The 8235-nt window shown below is 49.2% G+C and overlaps 1 protein-coding gene across 2 annotated transcripts in view; it reads left to right on the top strand.

Annotated features, from left to right (window-relative positions):
* Window positions 1-202: 202 nt before the first annotated feature.
* PLXNB1 (plexin B1) overlaps window positions 203-8235 on the top strand; it is a 148799-nt gene continuing 140766 nt past the window's right edge. Inside the window, exon 1 of one of the 2 annotated variants that reach the window (XM_081852247.1) lies at window positions 203-708. The gene's annotated coding sequence lies outside the window, so the exon portion shown is untranslated. The remainder of the gene's footprint in view (window positions 709-8235) is intronic. The other variant, XM_081852244.1, reaches the window with a different exon arrangement.

The raw sequence follows: 8235 nt of genomic DNA, 5'->3' as shown, positions 1-8235 counted from the left end.
GTGGTCTCCTAGGTCCGCCTTATGTTGCCAAGGGGATCTCCCCACTTGGATTCAGCGCTGTGTACCATTCCAGGCGGAGTTGTGGGGGTTAGAGAGAAGGAGCAGCTCTGGGGGCTTGGCTTGGCTTTTGTCCGCCCTTCATTCACTCTCTCTCTCCTCTTTTTTTCTTTGCAGTAGCCGCTCGCTCTCAGCAGGGGCTCCCTCGCCTTGCCTCCTTGTTTGCTTAGCGGCGGGCCGGCCGCAGAACTACTTTTGCGCACACAGCAGCAGCAGCAGCCGCAGCCGCGTCGCCCTCCCGGGTTTTTGTGCGCGTGTGAGTGTGCGCGCCGCGCTCTCTTGCAAGGAAACTCGACGGATCGATTGGGGCGCCCCGGTCCCTGGAGGAGCCGTGCCTTTTCCGCGCAGCCCAAGGAAGAGGAGGGATAACCGTGGGGGCTTGTTGACACAGGCACGATCCCGGGAGTTGGAATTCCCCCCACATACACACACCACATATACACACGCCCCCCCAGCGCGAAGGTGACGGGGGACCCTGGCGGCTGCAGCTGGTGCGTAAGAGTGCTGTGCGCGGAAGAGGCTCTGCTACATAACTGCTTTCACGTCCCTTATTATTGTCCTGGAGCAAGAAGGGAGAAGACGACTTGATCCAGCACCCCTGCTCTCTTCCGCCTCCTCCCCGGTGCACTTTCGCCGGAGATGGCATTTTGGGTGAGTTGCTCGCTTGTTTTTTCCCCACCCACCCCCGGCTAAATTTGCGTTCTCTTTTGTTTGCACGCTCCCTCTCCAAGACCTGGGGGCTTCTGCCCGGGCTGGGAGCCGCAGCAGCAAAAAAGAAAAGAAGGGAAAGTGGGCTTTTTGTGGTATGTGTGCTTAATATTTTTTGCATTGAGAATGGTGGAAAGGGGGGTCGCGCAGAGCCCTCCCTCCCCGTCTCCCCCCCCCCCCGTTCTCATTTTCTGCACCTCGTCTTCCCAAGTTTTCCCCTCCGGCGCCCATTCATTCCCCCTCCCCTCCCTCCCTTCCCTTCCCCGGCGCAATCGAGGCGGCGCACGCGGCTTTTGAATGGAACTTTTCCACGCCGCGCCAAAGGGCATCGGGTTTGGGCGGCTTCTTTGGCCGGGTCCCTCGGAACTTATTTGGGAGGCCTCCGATCTGGTTTTGGGGGGTGGGATGGGAGGCCGGCATCGCCTCCCTCGCCGGGCACTGAGGAGCGCTTGTATACACATCTGTGTGTGAGTTGGCCTTCCGCTGCGTCCTCGGGAGAGCGAGGTGTGTTTACAAGGAGAGTAAACCTTGTAAGGTTTGAATGACCCTTTTATTCTTGCCTGCCCGCTCGCCTCCCCCATTTCGCTTGCAGCCCCACCCCGGCAGCCTAGCAAGAGGGGTGTGTGTGGGAATAAGGGCGCATTTCTGCCACTTTTAAGCCTTGCCAAGGGAAGATGGGTTTGGCTGGACTTTTCCCTCCAAAGAGACCAGCAGTGTTCCTTGGGAATCTCTCGGTTTCAGCCATCATAGCCCTCTAGAGTGGCCCCCATCTCCCTGTCCCATTTGTCTGGAGGAGGAGGAAGGGGGGGGGGAGGAGAGCCATCCAGCAGTGGCAGCAGCAGAGACCCTTCCCCTCCGAGCACTGGAGGGCTGGACTTGGTCCCACCCCCCTCTGCCTCCTTTGTTCAGATGGAGGTGCTTGTTTGTCCCACTGGGAGCTCAGGAAGAAACATGAAACCTGCTTACCAGAAGGAGGGAGAAGTGGGGTGGATGTGGGGAGAGCCCCATGCTCCTCTCTGAAACCTCCCTATATTATGGGAAGTTGGGGGGCGCGCAATGGGGAGGCGGAACAGAATAGCTGATGTACTTTTTTGCCCATGTGCATGCTTAGGGGGAGAGGCTGAAGGACTTTAGAGAGGGAAAGTCCCGACTGACGATATCCCTGCAAAGGTTCCAGCGATTTTTGCTCTGTGTTTGGAACAGGGAGTGTCCCTATCTGTGTACATTATTACACACATCCTTCTTGTGATCTGTTAAGCAACAAGATTCACGGAGATGTTCAGTACAAGTAAAGAAGATCTCAGTTTGCAGTCTCACCTCCAACTTTTAGGCTAAGCATGCCCAGATTTGATGGTGTGCAAGAACTTTGTCTGCAGAGTTGGCGGTTTCTGAGTAAAAAAACCCCAACAACCACTTGCTTAAAATCACTTAATTGTTGGGTTTAGTTCCCCATTTGACCATCCTTTTGTGCTCACCCCAATCAAAGAGGCGAATGGGATGATTCACCCTCTCTCCCCCTCTGTGCATGTTAATGAGGTAGTAAAAAATTTATGTACAGTATCCTGGGCAAACGGTAGTTATTACATGGCAATTAATTCAGAATCAAGCCTGTGTGTGCTTTGTGAGCATGTTAGAAGTTGTTCATTTAAGACAGATTCATTTATTAACAGAGTTTATAATTCACACAGAGGATCTCCCCTTCTGGATTTTTTTTTTGGAGGTGTGTGTCAGGATTGTGGCTTGGGTTAAACCCCTGACTCCTGCAGGCTGTGGTCCCAGTCTGGATCAGGTCCCCCCAGAGGCAGATGTTTATGGCTAAAAATAGGGAAGGACACTTGCAGTGCCAAGCTGAGTGTTAGCATCATGTGTAGTTTGGTCCATGCAAAGCTCAAGCCATAAGGTCACAAGACAAGCCCTGCTGATTCAGGCCAGTGTGGCCCATCTAGTCCAGCATCGTGTTCTCACAGTGGCCAGCCAGATGCCTGTGGGAAACCTCCAAGCAGGACATTAGCACAGCAGCACTGCTCACCTGTGATTCCCAACATCTGGAATTCTGCGTCATGCAGCCTCTGACAGAGCATAGCCTTTGTGTTCATTCATCAGATGTCAGAATAACAAAGTGACTTTATTTTTATTTTTTAGCTTGTTGTTGTAGTGTTTGTTCTCTTTTGTTTATTTGTGATGTTTGTTACGCTTGCAGAAAACCCAATAAAAATATTATTTTTAAAAAAGATAGTGGTAAAAGCAGGCAGGGTCCTACTTTCCCCTGACCCCGGTTGGGTCGGAACTGAGACTGCAATCCAAGCGCCACTTAACCTGGGAGTAAACACCACTGGAACATAGGAAGCTGCCTTCTGCTGAGTCAGTCCAGTGGCCAGTTTAGCTCAGTGTTGTCACTACACAAATGGCAGTAGCTCCCCAGCATTTTGGACGCTGGACAATCCCACTCTGGGGATTGAACCTGCGAGTTCCTGGGGGCCGAACCTGGGACTTTCTGCTGACAGGGCAGAAACTCTGCCACTCAGCAACAGCCCTTCCTCCCATCTGAATCCAGCAGAACTTCTGGGCTAGACGCGGTTGGGATTTCCCTGTAAAGGAGTCATTATTACCATTAGTGCACCCAGTGGGGATGTAATCTGTCAATACGACATTTCGTTTGGGAACGCTTTCCTTTCAGTTTGGAATAACTGGGCTTGTTTTCAGGGTGGGGGGTTAAGAAAACCAAGTATCCCCTTGCTGGGAGAGTTTGTGAGAACAGCTAGTGGCATTTTGCCTTTCCCACAGGCCCTCTAGCTACTGAATACAGTGGTACCTCAGGTTACATACGCTTCAGGTTACATACGCTTCAGGTTACAGACTCTGCTAACCCAGAAATAGTACCTCAGGTTAAGAACTTTGCTTCAGGATGAGAACAGAAATCGTGCTCCGGCAGCGGGAGGCCCCATTAGCTAAAGTGGTGCCTCAGGTTAAGAACAGTTTCAGGTTAAGAACGGACCTCCGGAACAAATTAAGTACGTAACCAGAGGTACCACTGTAGTACAGAAAACCTGAGATGTGAGACCCTCCCCCTTTTTTAAAAAAACACCAATTCTTCCCCAAAAGGACCAGTCCTCTTCTTGTAGCAATGTAGACTTGGGAATCTACCCTGACAATAAATATTACTAGCTGTGGACTCATAGTACAAAATAATTGTGTTTCTTTGGAAAAGTTGCCAAACTTTGTTGTGGCTGACCCTGAGAGAGGGAATTCGTGCTTTGGGAAGGACAGCGTTATTAGCCCGAGCCTGCGCTGTGAGTGGGTTGCCAGGAGATTTCCTTTGCAAGTGTGTCAGATGCAAATCAAAAGAGAGGCGGGGGAACATCAAGACTCTCTTCACTAACAGCTGTGGCAGACGGCCACTTTCATCACCTTGCGCTGCCTGCAGAGGAGCAAATGTAGCACATTGTGGTGTGACCGTTTGCCAGCAGATGTCACCCCCTGCGCTGGAGAGAAATGGGAAGAGTCCCTGAAGATTTGGGGAGGAGGGGGGGGAGGCCCTGGCTCCCTCTCCTCCAGGCAGAGGCTGGGCTTGGTGCTTTGTTAAGCCACCGCCTTTTCTTATAGGCCAAATCCTATTGTCGCCCCATCGTCTGTTGCGGGCCTTGGGGACATCTGCGCCCCAAGCCACTTAGCTGCATTTCCAATCAAGCTGACAACGCTGCTGGGTCAAAAGTCCAGAAATAATGGACCACTTCCATGGGACGCTGTGCCGGGTTGACATGGGGGAGAGGAAGGGACATTCCTTTAAATGAAGGACATCTGGCAACTCTGCTGCGGGCTGCCGGCTCTTTGATTTACTGGGGTCAAGTGGGTGGTGCCGAGATCTCGTTTCATTCGTTCAGCAGAGGCTAAGTCACCGGGTGCGTGGGTGTGAGAAGAAGAGAGCCCCAATATAACCATGTGTACAAATGAATGCTTTGGAAGACTATATTTGGTGCTGTGGTCTCCCAGCGTATGTTTGCAGTCGCAGAGGGTTGCCATGTTAGTCTCTTGCAGCAAGGAACAAGGCGTCCGTAAGACCAGGTTTTTCTAAGGAAGAGCCTTCATAATCTGATGTGCAGCATGGACATTGAAGGTTATGGATGCCCCATGCCTCCATCTGTCCAGCTTCTCAACAGTCCTTCACTGTGACTCTGTGGTCTAAACCACTGAGCCTCTTGGGCTTCCTGATCGGTAGAAGTCGGCGGTTCGAATCCCTGCAACGGGCTGAGCTCCTGTTGCTCTATCCCAGTTCCTGCCAACCAAGCAGTCCGAAAGCACACCAGTGCAAGTAGATAAATAGGTACCGTTATGGCGGGAAGGTAAACAGTGTTTCCGTGCACTGAGGGCCTTCTCGGTAGTGGTGCCCACCCTGTGGAACACCCTCCCATTAGATGTCAAGGAAATAAACAACTGTCTGACTTTTAGAAGACATCTGAAGGCAGCCCTGTTTAGGGAGGTTTTTAATGTTTGGTGTTTTATTGTGCTTTTAATTCTGTTTGGAGCCACCCAGAGTGGCTGGGAAAACCCAGCCAGATGGGCGGGGTATAAATAGTAAATTATTATTATTATTATCCATCACGGTGTCCCGTTGCGCTAGAAGCGGTTTAGTCATGCTGGCCACATGACCAGAAAGCTATCTGTGGACAAACGCCGCCTCCCTCAGCCTGAAAAGCGAGATGAGCGCCTTTGACTGGACTTAACCATCCGGGGTCCTTTTACCTTTTACTCTGTAGTGTGATCAGGGAACACCCAATTGTTGGCTTATGCATGCTTGTGATTTATTCATTTATTTAAACAATTTATACGCCACTTTAACTACAGTAGCAGTTTACAAAGACACAATACAAAAATAAAATAAAACAATCCGTTAAAACGCTTGCTGGAATAGTAATAATAATAATAATAATAATAATAATAATAATAATAATGGCCACTGGAAGTTCAGTAGGGAGGGAACCTGTCTGACCTTAGCTGGAAAGAGTTCCGTAAAGTGGGGCCCACAATACTGAGAGCACGACTCTGGTGCATCCAAGCAATGGGGGACCGTTAACAGTGTTACTCCCTTGAAGACCTCAGTGATCAGGGCAGGGATATAAAGGATCAGGCAGTCCTTGAGGTATCCCTGGCCCAAATTGTTAAGAGCCTTGTAAATTGACCCAGGAACCTTGAACCTGGCCCAGTAACGTATGGGCAGCCAGTGCAAAACTTTTGAGCACATGATGGTTCAGCATCCGTTTGAAGATTTCCAGCAAGGGAGAACACTTTCACCTCTATTGGTTCCACTGTCAACCTGTTCTTACTGACAGGCTGAGAGGGGGACTGTGCATGTTGCTGGACTACAATTCTCATCATGCCTGACCATTGGCCATGCTGACTGGGTCTGATGGGAGTTGGAGTCCAGCGACAACAGGAGGGTCATGAGCTGTGGGGTATACAATGCATCCATAGTAGAGAGGTAGAGAGAAGAATTGTTTCCAAAGTTGAGGTTAAAAAGGTGAAAGCCGGAAGACACATGCATGATGAGCCCGCATGGGTGGTTTACTAGCGCATGAATCCACAAAGGTTTAAAGGTAAAGGTAAAGGGACCCCTGACCATTAGGTCCAGTCGTGGCTGAGACTGGGGTTGTGGCGCTCATCTCTCTTTATTGTCCGAGGGAGCCGGTGTACAGCTTCCGGGTCATGTGGCCAGCATGACTAAGCTGCTTCTGGAGAACCAGAGCAGCGCATGGAAACGCCGTTTACCTTCCCGCCAGGGTGGTACCTATTTATCTACTTGCTCTTTGACGTGCTTTCGAACTGCTAGGTTGGCAGGAGCAGGGACCGAGCAACGGGAGCTCACCCCATCACGGGGATTCGAACCGCTGACCTGATCAGCAAGTCCTAGGCTCTGTGGTTTAACCCACCAGCGCCACCCACAAAGGTTTATTCCTCCGTAAATTTGTTCCTCTTTAAGGTGCTGCAGGGGTCTTAGTTTAAACGTTTTGGGATACTTGGAGAAAAAGGGTAGCTGAGAGACTGGAGGTATTGGAGTGTGCATTCAAGGCCGACATCTCTGGTTGTCATCCTAAAAAGAAACTTACCGTATTTTTTGCACCATAACACTCACTTTTTTCCTCCTAGAAAGTAAGGGGAAATGTCTCTGCGTGTTATGGAGGGAATGCCTACGGGTGGCATGCCTACGGATTTTCCTCCTCTAAAAACTACGTGCGTGTTATGGTCGGGTGCGTGTTATAGAGCGAAAAATACGGTATATAACATCTTTTTTTAAAAAAGCATGGACATTACAGATTCATGGCACTTCTGGAGTCCTGGCACTGGAAGCAGCAAAGCCTTGTTTGTGCCCGAGAACTTTCACCTTCTGCAGGAAACCCAGGCCAGTTTTCCATTTTTTCATCGTTGGGTGGCCTTGAATGTGTTGGATGCTCTCAACGTTTGTAAAATAGGCCGCAGGCAGGTACTTGCAGCAGCTATTAGTATTGTTAACAGTTCTACGATGGTTTCAAGGTGTACAAATGGCCTTGCAGAAAAGTAAAGCACATGGCAAGTTTGTGTGGGAAGGTTTGCAGTGGTTCTCAAAGGGTGTGGTAAGTGTCACGGAAAGATTCATGGACAATTAAAGAAACATTTAAACATGTCAGTGCATTGTAATAGAGTACAGCATAGTATAGTATCAAAATAATTTTTTTTGGGGGGGGGATATACAACCAGAAACAGTATCCAAGCCTCTCTTCAAGAATATTGGCTATTCTGCTATGGTTCTTGACAACATATTGTTGTGAACAGGAATTTTCAACAAATACAAAAGATCAGAAAAGATAAAGGCTTCTTTGTGTGAGAAGATGAGAGTTTGTCTCAAATTAGACCTCACATAAATGAGATTACCCGGCAAGAGCAAGCGCACACCTCTCATGGAGTTTGTATACTTGCTTCATATTTAAGAGACTCGTTTATAATTATATTTTGGGAATGATTCATGTTCTCATGTAGCTGTGTTGTTTTATACTTTTCTGGGAGTCCCATGATAATAATACAAAGTACCGGTAGTTGTGTTCTGTGTTGTAAATCAAGCACGGCTAGGAGTTACTTCTTTGTGTTTTCCAATGTATTTCTTATCAATAACTAATTCAGTGAGCAAAGTTTTGTTCTGAAAGTGTGGCCCAGAGGAAAAAAAGTTTGAGAACCACTGGTCTAAATAGAGAGGAAAGCTGAAAGTTCAGAAATACCACTGATTAAGTTAGACCTCGACGGAGGGTTGAGGCAAATGTGATGGGGCACCCACTTGTATTTTGCTTACCTGTGTGCCTTGTTCACTCATAATAAAGCAGGCAGTGAGGTGGGGGTGTTTATTTATTGATTGTCTGAAATGGACAAGGCGAGGAAAAGCCCTCCTCAGCCCATGAATGGGCCATTTTGGCCATGACTAATTCATGGGAGGGGGATGCGGGTGGC

The sequence above is a fragment of the Podarcis erhardii genome, assembly GCF_964252035.2.
Source record: "Podarcis erhardii genome assembly, chromosome: 2".
In the NCBI taxonomy this organism is placed as follows: domain Eukaryota; kingdom Metazoa; phylum Chordata; class Lepidosauria; order Squamata; family Lacertidae; genus Podarcis; species Podarcis erhardii.
The sequence above is the reverse complement of the archived record's forward strand: the minus strand, read 5'-3'. Positions and strand labels throughout refer to the sequence as shown.